Genomic DNA, 15,249 nt, shown 5'->3' with positions numbered 1-15,249 from the left:
AATTTGAGATGATAAATTTTCAGCTGGTGCCATGGTTTGATATGAACTTAGAATTTAAAGTATTTTATTACCCACCACTTTTTTATTAGAAAGAGAAACAGGGGCTGGGGATATAGCCTAGTGGCAAGAGTGCCTGCCTCGGATACACGAGGCCCTAGGTTCGATTCCCCAGCACCAAATATACAGAAAACGGCCAGAAGCGGCGCTGTGGCTCAAGTGGCAGAATGCTAGCCTGGAGCGGGAAGAAGCCAGGGACAGTGCTCAGGCCCTGAGTCCAAGGCCCAGGACTGGCCAAAAAAAAAAAAAAAAAAAAAAAGAAAGAGAAACAAGTAAATCTTTAAGTATTTGTGCTTTACAGTGTGGAATACCTAAAGTGATTAAAAATAGCTATAATTCTGCATTTCTAGAAGAGCATCCATATTTTCAGTAGTCATAGTACATATACTTCCCAGTAGAACGTCTATTTAGCCTCTTAAATGTTTAATAATGATCCTGTTAATTATTTAAAAGAATTCTTTCTTTTTGATAGCATTCTTACTCTGAGTAAAAAGAAAGTGGGCTACAATTCTGTTACAAAAATATATAATTTCCATTCCTATAAAATTGAGAAGAATTAAATATATGTTTATTTGTGCATGTAAAAGTAAAATGTTCAAAGCCAGTCTGGGGAAGGAAAGCCCATGAGATTCTTATCTCCAATAAACTACCAAAACAAACAAAAAAAAAATGGAAGAGGAGCTATGTCTCAAATGGTAAAGAGCTAGCCTTCAGCTAAAGATGCTCAGCGACAGCACACAGGCCCTGAGTTCAAGCCCCAGGATTGACACCAAAAAACAAAAACAAATAAAGTGTTAGTTGATTACAAGATAGAAGTTTAGAGGTATTTTAGCTTTAGAAACTTAGAAGTGAAGTAGTAACAGATCAGAAAAGCCGTACCGGGAGCAGTGATATGGCAAAATGGCAAGTTTACAACAAAAAAAAGCACAATGTTTTCTTAAGCCAAGGTAATATTTCACATATGGAATGTGGAAAGTGTCACTGGAATGTTGAGGAGAACAGTATAGCACTATTTTCTTTAAAAAAAAAAGTCTGAACCAAATTTACGATAACATGATGACAAATAATTGAAGGGATTTTGCATGGACTATAGATGCTGTTGATAGAGAACTGTCTATATAAGAAAATGAAGATACATTCAATTCCAGAAATGAGAAGTCCAGGTAACCCTGAACCTGCGATACTTAGTACATTGGAATTCATTTCCAATAACATAAATCAGTATATAATCAGCACACATTTTTTTTTTAAAAGAGGGAGAAAGAAACTCCTGTTCTCTTTCCAATGTGTTTGAACTCTGCAAACATTTATGGGAATATTTTTTAGTAGGGTGACACTCTGCAAATTAAAAACCCCTGGCTCAGAAGTAACTGCAGAGATGAGATGAAGGCATCACTTTTATCTCCTTTTTCTCAAATGTATGCAGGAAAACCACAGCTTAAAAGGTAAATGTGTTTGATTCTCTGTACTGGGATGAAATTCTCGTCTTGGTTCATCCAGCAAAGACCTCACCAAAATTCCTCTACACGAAGATATTACTGTTCTCAATTACTAGTCAAGACACCGAGGCCAGGATCATTCTTTTTCAGCCAAGAATTTGATGTGCAGGCCGCCCTTTAATGTTCATGGGACATCTTTGCCTCTCTGCTAACAGGGTGGCCACCCACCAGAGTTATTGCATGCAACTGAAAAGATTATATGCAGGAAGTAACTTTAAAGCCTGCTTAGCTGTAGGAGCCACTACATAAATACTTCCCCAATTTACTTTCAAATTAAAAAAGTAGTCTTTTCTGTTTGTCTATTTTTAAATATTCATATGGCTAGGGAAGCTATCTGGTCACAAGCAGAAACAGAAACTATCACTCCAAATGAATTTCTAGACTTGCAAATGGTCACTCACAAAGGGAATTTATTTTAAAATACTGAACTTTCAAAGAGCATAGTATTAATGTCTTCCTTGAAGTGGAACTTAATTCCATACATATATCCAATCTCATCCAGAACTTGAATACTACCTCCGTGTAGAACTGGTGTTTCTCTTTTTTCATCTGAGACATCTAAGCTTCCCTATTATTTGTAAGAGCATCAGAAAAATATAGGTTCCATAAGTTTGATTTCTATTTTAAATTCTTTGCATTATAAATTCCCATTACTTTTACACATACACACACATATAAAGAAGTTAAAACTATGTAAGAGCATCTGAAAATTATAGATTACATGAATTTCATTTCTATTTTAAATTCTTCTATATTACAAATTCCCATTACATTTACACACATGCACACATGTATCGGAGAGTAATGTGCCATCACTTGGTGTTAATTTAGGACAATGTGCACACATTACATTGTAATTCATCCATGTTACTGCACTTGAAGACACTTTGGCTCACCTTTTATTTCATTAAGTCAGTCATAGATATAAAAACAGAGCATGGAGAAATTATACATAGGATCTTCCTCTTGTCTTCTCTGCCTGTGATAGATTAGGATGGAGGTTAGGTCATCCTTCCTAGCCTGGGCATCTGCAAAGTCATTGCTTTTCATATTTAGGTTTTGGTTTCATTCAAGCCATTTCCCCAGTTAGTTCCATTGATTGATGAAGATGGATGACATGAAAATCAGATGATTACTTACTACTCAATGACAGCAACTCTATTCTTGTATTGAAAAGACAATAATTAATCATTTCTCTGGATAAAACAGCTGGGTGCTGGAGGCTCATGCCTGTAATCCAAAGTAAGAGCTGAGAAATTAAGTTTTCTCTTTGAAGCTATCATGGTCAGAAAAATCCAAGAGACCCTAAATAAACCAGCTGAAAATCTGGTTTGGAGGTGTGGCTCAAGTGGTAGGTTACCAGCTATGAGCAAGAAAGCTGAACAAAAGGGTGAGTTCCTGAGTTCCACTACCAGAAGAGGCAAACAACAACAACAAGGATGATTTGTTAATGTATTTTTCTGATCCTGGGGCTTGCACTTAGGCAGGGCCTGGGTGCTATTTAAGAGCCTCTTTGTGCTCAAGACTAGCACTCTACCCCTTGAGCCACATTGCCACTTCCAGGTTTTTTGAGTAGTTTAATGGGGATGAGTCTCACAAGGAGTTTTCTGCCTGTGCTCCCTTCAAAGTGCTGTGCTCAGATCTCAGGCTTGTGAATAAGCTAGGATTACAGGCATGAGCCTCCTGTGCCTGGCCTATTTAAATGATTTTTAAGGAGTTGTCAGTATGTTATTAGGTACTTTTATTAATGGTATTATGCTTTGTAAATTTAAGATTTTCACTGAGTTTGCTAAAGGCAAGATCAGATAAAGATATTATGCTCAACCCAGATCACAGGGAAGTCTATTATCAATGAAACTTTCACATATTTTTGGACAGAACAGTGTTTGGTTTGTGTACTTTATGTCCTAAGCATAATTATTCACTGCAGTCCTACCTCAATGGGTGGCTTTCTGAATTGTTGGTAAATCTATTTCATAATAATAAAAGACAGATTGTACACTAGTACAGAACTATCTATGTTTCTCTGTTCCTGGGGTTGGTCAGTAGCCTACTATTATTTTTGGGAGAAGTCATTGTATATTACTAATCTGCTACTTAAGACAAAATCAGACAGCATGATATAAGTAGCTGTAACGGGAAATGTCACAAATGAACTTTAATTGTTCCTCTTGACAATTATTGGACTTCCTCTTCCCACTCCTTGCCAATAAATCAGTAATAGCTAACAATCGTGTTTACTGAATTTTCATTAATTCAGGGTGAGCTTATAAATTGACATATTGAACTTGTAAGAGTTCTGATGATTCAATCTCTCTTATTTCAAAATCGTTTGTTGCTGTATACTGCACAAGCTGTCGACTTCCTTAAAATTTTTCTTAGTTTGCTTTCTACTGTTTTGATATAAATATTAAATAGCTCGAGCATTTGATATTTGTATCAAGTAGTCCTTCCAATTTTTCTTCAGGTCTGGGAAATGTGAACAGGGAATGATAAGATCATAGAGAAGATAATATCCTCCTGTTTCTGTATTGGTGGCACGTGTACACACATACACATTATCATCATCATCAGTCATGAGGCAAAGACAAAAGGAGTTTAAAGTTACTAGGTAGCGAGGAGACAGATGATTAGCACCACACGGAACCTGAGTGAACTTGTTAAGATTCTAACTGTTCAGAAGAGAGATAGTTCAAAGAAGAGCCCTAATTTTGTGGCCAGAATACATATCTATGCAACCCTTACTTCTGTGCCATTCAGAAATAATTACTTCTGTGTCATTCCGAAATAATTCCCATGGCTTACAAGATGATGTGCATGCGTATAAGCAGAGTCAAGGAAGGGAGAAATAAATTCACAAAATCCTGGAGGAATGTATCTCATCTGGTTGGTGGTGCTCATATCCTTTCTTTTTGATCACTCGGTGGAGAAAACTTGGATGTATATTAAAATATGATATAATTGGCACCTATAAAGCCTTGTTAGTATCCAGGTTTTTGTCTTTCATGTCATGTCATGAGAGTTAGGTTACAGTGACAGAGAAATGGAGTGGGCTGGCAGGCGCCCCGTAAGCTCATCTCTCTGCTGTCTGAACTGTCATGGTGTGCTATGACTTTGCTTATAGACTCTGCTAAAGGCACTTGTCCACATTTTCAGTTCCCAAGTGCCTTTCTACACAGCTCTAGTAATCAAAACACAGAAGGGGAGAGGAAAATGCCTTTAGATGCCTCTGCTCAGTTTCCCAGGTTGTTGTTGGCTGCTGTCTCTTGGCAGAAGTCATCAAGGGAACGCCTTCAGGCGAAATCTGCCTGAATAGCTCACTGGAGTTAGGGTCCGGGTTGGTGGGAGGGCCTAAGAGGCTGGTGGAAACAGGAGAGGGAGTCATTGGATTATTGATACCCCTAACAGAGGCTGAGCTACCCAAGCCAGAACCATTCCTGAGGCCTCTCAGAATTTACTTAAGAAATAGTTCAATGAGACCAACTGTAATTTGTACTGTCAACGAGTAACGACATCACTGAAATGATAGCTATTGAGCAATAGTGGATGTTTTATGGCAGCAATTAATATTACATATTTAGGATGTTAAGAATCTCAGGTTGATTCAAGTTATAGGACATTACCATAGGGGAAGGTAATACCTAGGTTTGGCTAATTCATCAATTATTATGATTTGATCAGAATTGTGATTTTTTTTGATTCTGCACTGCATCTTTGGCATGTGGATGCATTCTCATGATTATGGTAACATAGTTTTATTTTCATATTAGAAAATCTGGAGATCAAAAGAGGACCATTATTCTTATTTGCCATATATAGAGTTACTCAGGTTATGCAATTCTTCTTAGTGAGATACATGAGTTTATATTTTGTAAGCAATTATCCCCTTCAATCAAGTAGGCATATACCTTTCTACCTTTATCTCCTAACTCTCTCTACCTCCCTTCTTTCCTCCCTCCCTCTCTCCCACTCCTCTCTGGGCTGATAATTGAACTTAAGACCTTGTACCTTCTGTGTGTCAAGTTAGCATTCTGCTACTGAGCATGTGGTATATATCCTAAGATAGACCATTAATTCTGCATTCATATGCAAAAATTCACATGCAGAAATTCATATTTTTTTTTCAAATTTTTATTATCAAACTGATGTACAGAGAGGTTACAGTTTCATACGTTAGGCATTGGATACATTTCTTGTACTGTTTGTTACCTTGTCCCTCATGCCTCCCTCCCTCCAGAAATTCATATTTTAATAGGCTATTTGTTCAACAGTTTTGGTATGTATTTGTTTAAATACTTCTGCTATCACAACTACTGTTTCATTTTAGATTATTTCCATCACCGCAAAAAGAAAACGTGTACCAATTATTCATCTCCGAATAGCTCCACGTACCCATCTGCCAATCTACTCTCCTGCTTTAGGGTTTTCATATTCGGAACATTTGATTTGAATATACTTTAAAAACTGTGGTTTCAAGAATAAAAGTGTGATTCTGGTTCATTTTGCTCCATATTGGCTGGGAATGAACATTTGAAATAAAATGATAATTTAATATATTTGATGAGATAGGAATCTCAGACACTTATAAAATAGAATAGACAGGCTCTATCTATCTTAACCTAGATGACACACCCTTTATTTTGGCTTGCAAATATTACAGTTAAAAGGATTTTGAACCTCCTATAATATAAGGATAAATTTTTATATTTATGATGAGTAGTGGGTGAAATTATGTATGCATCTGACAACAAAAGCACTGAATTAAAAAAATACAACATGGATTCCCTGTAGTCAGCTTCATGCAAATTAAAACAGTGCATCAAAAGTGCTCAGCTTCTCTCTGTCTTTAAGAGAAACATTAAGCTGCTCTCTAGTTTTCTGCTTTCAGCCAGCTGTTTTGACATCTTATAGGAAACAACTCTAAAAATTATGGAAAATGATTTACTGCTTTATAATGCTGAGATAAGGACTCTTGCTTCAGAATAATCTGTCAAAAACAACTGTGGAAAAGAAAACTGGCAAAAAAAATTGTGAAAATTACAACTGAAAATCTGTGTGGGCAAATTGTCATAGAAAATACATAAATAAATATAGATTTGAGAGAAATATTTAGCTTCATAATTGAAAAATGAAGATTGCTATTTTTTTCTTTGCTAATTTATAATAAACCTACTATACTTTACTTTTGTTCCATTTCTCCTATTAAATTTTTGTACCCTAAACTTTGTTTTAGTTATTTCATATAAGAACTGATCAAATTTATTATGAAAATTAAGTATAGAATTGAAAATATTTTGTCATTTTGAAAGTCTAATTGTATACTTACAGTATTAAAAAAGTAGGAATAGAAAAATTGCAAAAACCAATTTAACTCTCAATTAAAATATGGGATATATGTCTTAGCTGTGTTGCATTGACTATATTTTTGTATAATAATATGCAAGAAATACATAGCTTTGTTTCTTCCCCAATTTTTAATTTCATTATCCTCACAAAAGAATATTTTAAATATACTTTAATACTATGATAAGATATTGTACAGAGGGGCTGGAGATATGGCCTAGTGGCAAGAGTGCTTGCCTTGTATACATGAGGCCCTGGGTTCAATTCCCCAGCACCACATATACAGAAAATGGCCAGAAGTGGTGCTGTGACTCAAGTGGCAGAGTGCTAGCCTTGAGCAAAAAAGAAGCCAGGGACAGTGCTCAGGCCCTGAGTCCAAGCCCCAGGACTGGCCAAAAAAAAAAAAATAATAAAGATATTATACAGAGGTGTTTCCATTGCATGAGTCAAGTGTTGAGTATATTTCCCTATTGGACAATGTCACCCCTTCCTTTGCTTGCCCCCCATCCCCCCCGCCCGTCATCCCTGCCCACAGTGGCACAGTTGATTTTCCACATGGTGTATCCTGAATGCTATGATTGCATTTGTTCACATTTCTTCCTTCCCTTTCTGTACCCCATCTTTGTGCCTGTAAAAAGACAAAACCCCAAAAGCAACCCCAAACACCACTACCACTATATCCACCATCACCACCACCACCAATAACAATGAAAACATTTCTATTTCCGTAATTAGCTGTGATAAACAGAACTTTAGTTGTTCAGAGGAGTTGTGCCTTTGAGTTCTTCCCCTAAGAGTATCCTCCTTCAGTCGTGAGAGTGTGTGAATGCCCAGAGTCTTGTGTACCTTATCATGTCCAGTTTTATTTTAGATCTAGCTTCCACATATGAGAGAAAATGTGCTGTTCCTATGTCAGAGCCTGTATTACCTGACTTAACATGCTTGCTCTAGATCCATGCATTTCCCTGCAAATGCCATAACATTATTCTTTCAAGGAAGAATGTTGAAAAGTAATTTTAAATATTTAAGTAATCTGCATTTCACCTAAATGACTTATGATGTTAAGTCACATCGTCTTTTCAGGTGCTTATTTATAATTCACTTTTTTCTCTGTTAATATTTCTATGTAAATCTTTGGAAATATTTTTATTTACCTTTTTGTGCTTTTGTAAGATCTATTTTATATATTCTGGATGTAACTTAGTAGCTCTGTGAATGCAAATACTATTTTCTAGTCTTGTATTTCATTTTCTTAATAGCACTTTTTTGTTGAGGAATCCTGAGCTATCTTTTTTTTCTTTTTTGCTTTTATGTTTCATAGTTTTTGTCTTTTATTTAGGAATTCAGTGCCTAATCCAAAGCCAAAAAATTCTTTGGGATAAAATTTCCCCTGTAAGTTTAAAATTTCAACTGCTATATGTAGATCTAGGGATCATATTAACTAGCATATAGTTCAAGAAAATTCTTTCCCATTGAATTTCTTTGTGATCTTTATCAAATCCACTGAATATACATTGGTAGCATTGTTTCTTAAGCCTATTCTGTTTCATTGATCTATGAGTTTGTTTTCATGCTTAAACCATGCAATATGGATTACTTTAGTCTTGAATTCAGGAAATATGTGAAGACCATTTTTCTCTTCGTTCACAGAATTGTTTTGGCAAGTCTAGTGATATTGATTACACTAGGATTACATATTGAAGTCTTTCATTTGTATGACATGTTAGACAAGGTAAAACTATCAGGAATGTAAATATAAAGCAAATGGCTTAGACGGGGTGAGAACTGACTAAAAAGGACCCTAAAAGTATTTTATGGGTTGAATTCTCTTGCTGTAACAAAGTACAGTGTGAACAATACATAAAGGAAAGAATAATTTAACTCATCTTTTTTGAGGTTCAGAAGCATGTTGAAGGGGAACCTAATGGTGGGTGATTCACATCGGTGTGAGCACATATGAAATACATCCCATGGTGAGATCACTACAAGGCAGATGCTAGAGAAAGGACCAACCTTGCTCATTTCATAGCAATCTAGCCTAAAGAAGACTAGCCAGTGTACCAGAAGAATTACATTAGAACCTTCCAGGTTTTTTTTTTTTTTGTCAGTTATAGGGGGCTTGCCTCTGAGTTTTTGTGCTCAAGGCTACCATTCTATCACTTTGAGTGACAATGCCAGTTCCAGTTTTCTGTTGGGTAAAGGGTGATAAAGAGTCTCATGGACTTTCCTCCCTGGCTGGCTTTGAACTGAGATCCTCAGACCTTAGCCTTCTGAGTAGCTAGGATTTCAGGCATGAAGCACTGTCACCTGGTGGGGCTGTTGTTAATGAATGATTAAAGCTCCATCATCTCAGTGCTAACCCACCAGTGACCAAGTTTCCAGGACACGAAATTTAAGTCATATAAAACCACAGAAGATGAACAAAACTGGTCTACATATTGACTGTAGTAGCCGTTATACAAGTGTATACATCACATACAACGTCCCACATTATAGACTTCAAACAAATGAATCATATTCAGTAGTAAATATGAATCATACTCAGTATTCTAGATAGTTCACAAAATAAAACAATATTATTTAGGAAGATCAATCTGTGAGCATTCCTTACAAAATATATTCTAAATGTTTGTTATTCTAGCTTTGATCTAAGCTACACACGTTGGCAAATCTTCATCAAGAATGGAGAAAGTGCCAGGAGCTGAAGGCTCACACCTGTAATCATGACTACTGAGAGTGCTGAGATCTGAAGTTTGTGGTACACTGTCAGCTGGTCAAGGTAGTCCATGAAAGCTTTTCTCCAATTAATCACCAAAGAGTGGGAAGTGGAGGTGTTGTTTTATTGATAGAGTGCTATCCTTCAGTCAAAAAGCCAAGGCTCAAGCCCCAGTTCTGGTACATGTGAATATGTGTACAGACAGACAGACAGACACACACACACACACACACACACACACACTCACGCACACTGCAATTCCCAGTCCTGAAAGAACTGAGAAATTTCCTAACTTTCCTCTTCCCCTATTTTATGCCTGTCATAAATGCATACTTTTCTATTAAAATATTTCCACCTACATTTTGTGTGATGTAAGGAGTTTTAATTAATATCTTATTTCTATATAGTACTCTTTTTTATTTTTTGCCAGTTCTAGGGCTTGAACTCAGGGCCTTGGCACTGTCTCTGAGCTTCTTTTGGTCAAGGCTTGCACTCTACCACTTCAGCCACAGGGCCACCCCTGGCTTTTCCTGTTGAGGTGCTACTGAGGAATCCAACCCAGGGTTTCATGCATGCTAGGCAAACACTCTACCACTAAGCCACATTCCCAGCCCTCTACGTAGTACTCTTAATAAATCATTTTCTATAACTTCCTATGTTTTCTGTTAATTCTAGTTAGCTATTAAAGAAATATTCAGTATGGACTACATGATGGATTTTCAAAGTTCTCTTATTCTCTATATATTTCTAGGTTTGCATTTACTTTGGAAGATATTCTTTAATTTATTCTCAGCAACAATCTTGTATATTTAGTTAGTAATCCTTTTGAACACATTCACAAGTATATAAGAAATGTGACCTTTGCAAAATAAACTATTGTCCTCAAAAGCTTTTGATGGAATGGCATACTGCAGCTCTAACAGCTACCATTTAAACATCTTGCCGAAAAGGTCAAGTACTCATCGTAATTCAAGTGAATGACAGGGAGTAAAACAACAGGAAATACATTTCTCTTTCCTAGTTGCCAACTTTTCCTTTTCATAGAAGACTGCAGAAAAAATGATTTTAATTCCACTTGTGTTTATGTGACAATTTACTATTTTCTTTTCTTTCCTTTCTTTTCTTCTCTCTCTCTCTGTCTTTTAAAGTCACAGTCTATAATCATTTACCAAGGAATTGTGTGTGGATGCAAAATCCAGATGGCCTAGCAGATGGAGCCTTAGAAGACTGGTTGAAATGTCCCAGACACATCCATCACTTAAACATTCCATAGGAAATTTGAATAAAACTAAAGATCTAAAATTCTATGGGCTGGAGAGCATAGTCAGCTGTGAAGTTCAACTGCTGGCTACGTCCTGGCTATGACTTCTTTAAAACCCTTATTGCATTATGTTGTTTTTGCATTATTTAGTCATATGGAATTTTAAAAGCTCACTAAATTGTTATAGCAGGGAAAAATGAACTCAGTTTTCCTATTTTTCATACTTTTGAACCCCATTTTAGAAGCTGGAGTTAAAAATGAGGAAAATTCTTTTCAAATTGGTTCATGTGCTTAAGCCATCTTTTCAAGGATGAACTATCCTTTCAAGTATGGAAACATCCTTTCAAGCATAGAAACTTCTAAGTGGCAATGGTTACTGAGTCACACCAGTTTATAATACTTTTCCATACTCTACCTGAGAACAGTTTCCCTCAAACTTTCATTAAAATGGTGACCGACCCAATCAATCTCATTATTTACTAAAATAACAATTAACTTCTCAAATTAAGAGACAAACTCCCGGTACCGTGTTTTAATAGAATAGATGTTTCATTAGTATCCACTCATTCTTTTGTGCTTATTATTTTCATGTGACAACATTCCAGACTGAAACTAGAGAACATCTAAAGATTTCAGTTGTCCCATATAAATTTCAATTTAAACTTGAAACAATCAATACAATTTTTCCTATAAAAATTAATCCAGAATGACACACTTGCAATTTTCAAAACACACCTAGTACTTATGTAACTCTATTTAAAAAAAATCTTTGTAGATGTTTTGGGAAAGAATTATACTTAAAAACAGTGTGATATATGTAATATATTATATATCCATATATTTATGTATCACTTGAAAGGAGTGAAGTTAACTTGATACTTCTGAGTAATGGTTATCTTTATATTTAACAGGATATTGAAGATCAGGAAGCATTGTTCCTCCCATCCCCCATCATTTGGGGAACTCATGATTCAGTGTTCATTGTAGGGGTAGAAGAGGGAATATTTAGTTTTAAAAGTTATTGAGTCAGCAAGAAATAACGTTTGGTCTGGAATATATATTCAGTGAAATTCTTTGAAATAAATTCAAAGAAAAGTGGGTGGGGAGGGAAAAAAAGGATATGGTCAGGGCAAGAGAAATGATGTGGAATTATTCTTAATTCTTTAATAGTAGGGCTCCAAATGCTATTGTGTTCATGTTCACATATATAAATGTTTCTCTATTTATGCCAAGCAAAACTGGAATCCAATTTATTTTTGTGGCACAATGGCTCCTTGAAACATTTTCAGAATTCAAAAACAACAGGAAATATACCACAGACATGCCTGCACAGATAATAGAAGGTAAGACAGAAATGTGGAGCTGATATGAGTGAAATTCTGAGCTTGGTATTCTGGCAAAGTAAGGCTTTTCCCATGGCTGGACTCTCAAATTCATATTCCTGGTATGAACTTCCATTTCCTCTGCGAAAAGGTTTGGCTTCTCTGTGTGACAAACTGCTTTGTTTCCCATTTTTAAATATCTCAGGAGACATTGATGGATACCTTTCCAATCTTCAAGTGTTGGTTTAGTAATTTCTTTCTCTTTATTACCTATACTTCATTTTCCACTTCCTTGCCATTTCAACTCAAAAGAAATCAGATCAATCAGAATTTTAAGACTATAAGCTTTCTCTTTTCATTCTTACCATCCTATTGAAATTATTTTAATTTCCTATACCTGTCTATAAACTCCAGTATCTGAATCTGACTTGTATTATATTCAATGAGAGATGTCTTTCTACAGTCTTAGGAGATTGTGACTTGTCACAATCAGTGTCTTCAACTTGCTCATTTTTGCTCAGTTCTTCCTGTGGTCCTGAATGAATTACCCATAACAAGTGAAGAGTTTCCTGATTTCAATAGAATTATGCAAAATGAAATCAGCCTCCATTTTATTGACTGACCATTATTACTCTTCTTACTATTTCAGTGATTTACCCTTTACAGCTGATCTCTTAAAATGAAACCCATGTGTAATCTACCTCTTTGGTCTCTCATAGCTGGAGTCTGATTGAAAGCTGAGGTATTACTCATATGAGTGGCAAAGGAGAATTTGCATTTTCTGTCATATCCCTCCCACCAGTTTAAATAATCTTTGATTGTACTGATACTTCATTGTTGAGAACAGGTAGAAAAATCACTTAACTCTTGGGCTATGATTGTGAGAAAAGATTCAAAGACATTAAAAATATATCTGCAGCATAGCATAATCATCCTATGGAAGAATCCAGAAGGTCAGGCACCTGAGAAAAGTGTAAGTCCTTCTGCGTTATTTACCCTGTATTTTACTCTGTGTTTGAACTGGACATGATTGGCAATAAAGTAAAAATAAATTATAAGTTAATGTAAAATAATTATTGATTGTGACATAAATTCCACAGCAAAATATCTGGGCAATCATAAATTTCTATGAGCCACAACATCTTCATTTATAAAAGACAGTCTAGAAGCTAAGAACTAAGAAGTTTCTTCACAGATAAGCATGCATTGTGTTTCTATGCCAATAAAATGACACATGGATATTTTTCCATTGTCAGGTAGCTTGGTTGCGTGCTCTAATCCCAGTGTTCCATGTCAGAGTGTGAGGTTGGTTAAGAGACAGCTGCAGTATGCATATTTAGACTTAAATAATAATTAGTACATGCCCAAGATGGAAATGAGTGTGATGTCTCAATTCTCTAAGTCTGTATATTTCCCTTTAAATTGAGACAGTGACAACTATGTTATGGGCTGTATTAAACTAGTAATTCTCCTAGTGTTCTTCACAGTACTTGGAAAGTGAGTAGAGATTTCTAGCTCCTAGGGTCTTAACAAATTAGAGGTCCCAAGGTGGGAATTTCGAGTTTATGTAAAACAAGAAAAATTCTTCCATACTTTCGATGTATATTTAAGTTGGAGAGCCACTGATTGTAACTGGTCTTATTGGAAAAGGACACATACACACAACAGCCCTGATGTAGTTGCTTCTACCTTATAAGTTATGTCCATAACTTTGAGAGCACAAATGTCAGAAAAAGTAATTAAATAATTATTTGTAGCATTTGTTCCTTTTGTTCTAAATGTACATCATTTAACCTTAGGTGTAGGTGATTCACAGTAATAGCTGTTAAAACAACCAGTTTGAAAGTTCCTGAAATTATTATAATAATACGTTCTCAAGAGCCAAAAGAAACCATCTTAACATCATCACTTGAGTTGGAATGTTGCCTTTTTGTTATTGGTTCAAACGATCTTTCTTACTAGTCCCAGATATTGTTCTAAATATCTGAAAGAAGATAGTGGGATCTCTGGGTCCGTTTTCATTCCTCTTCTCGTTCTTTTGCTGGGCCAGTTCTGGGGCTTGAACTCAGGACCTGGGTCCTGTTCTATAGCTTTTTTCACTCAATGTTGGCACTCTTATCACCTAAGCCACAGCTCCACTTCTGGCTTTTTGGTGGTTAATTAAAGATAAGAGTCTCGTGGACTTTTCCTACCTTGGATAGCTTTGAACCCTAATCCTTGGATCTCATTCCTCCCAGTAGACAGGATTACAGGCATGCGCCTGCAGTGCATGGCTCATTTCCCCACATTTAAGCAAGCTCAAATAGCTTCAAACCAAACATCATCCCTCCCCTGCCATGATAATAATAAGACCACACCATGGGGTTGCTATGAAACCATTTGAAAAGCTTCCAGTAAAATATGTAGCCCGAAAGCCTGTCATATGGTAATAGCACCACAGTCGCTTAAAGGGGAAGGGCATTTCACCACAAGCTCCACACCAGATGGTGTAGGTAGCCCAGACCAGCCCTAACACACACAGTAGCTACAGGATACAGGGTACTGCAGAGGTACCCTTTCAAAGGAGCACAAAAGAAAAAAAAAATGGAAATTAGGTCACAGGATACAAGTCTCCTTCTCTCATAACTTAGGAACTATTATGGAAAAGAAACTGCAAGAGGAATTTAGAGGAGGAGGGAGAGAGCTGAAAGAATGTAGAGGAGGAGGGAGACAGAGAAACTGAGAGAGTAGGCTTTAGGGGAATATGGGCCTCACTGAGTTAAAAAGTTCTTTAGAAGTTTCACTTGCTGGAAGTATAGCCATGTTCCTGTCCTCAATTGTGGCCATTTGGGCTCTTTTCACATCTCCAGGCTATAGACAGGCAGGGCCTGGGGTATGGAGGAAGTAGAAAGAGGGTCAAACAAGGAGTGGAAAGAAACCTTAGTTTCCCTGAAAGGCCATCACATTGATTGGTGATGCTCTCTTGAAGGAATTAATAGGAGTGGTGGCCATTAGCATCACAACTCTAGTGTCTGGGTCATCATTATGGCAGGACATTAGCTTTGCTAGCAG

This window comes from Perognathus longimembris, chromosome 4 (genome assembly GCF_023159225.1).
Source record: "Perognathus longimembris pacificus isolate PPM17 chromosome 4, ASM2315922v1, whole genome shotgun sequence".
In the NCBI taxonomy this organism is placed as follows: Eukaryota; Metazoa; Chordata; class Mammalia; order Rodentia; family Heteromyidae; genus Perognathus; species Perognathus longimembris.
This window is presented reverse-complemented; position numbering follows the sequence as displayed.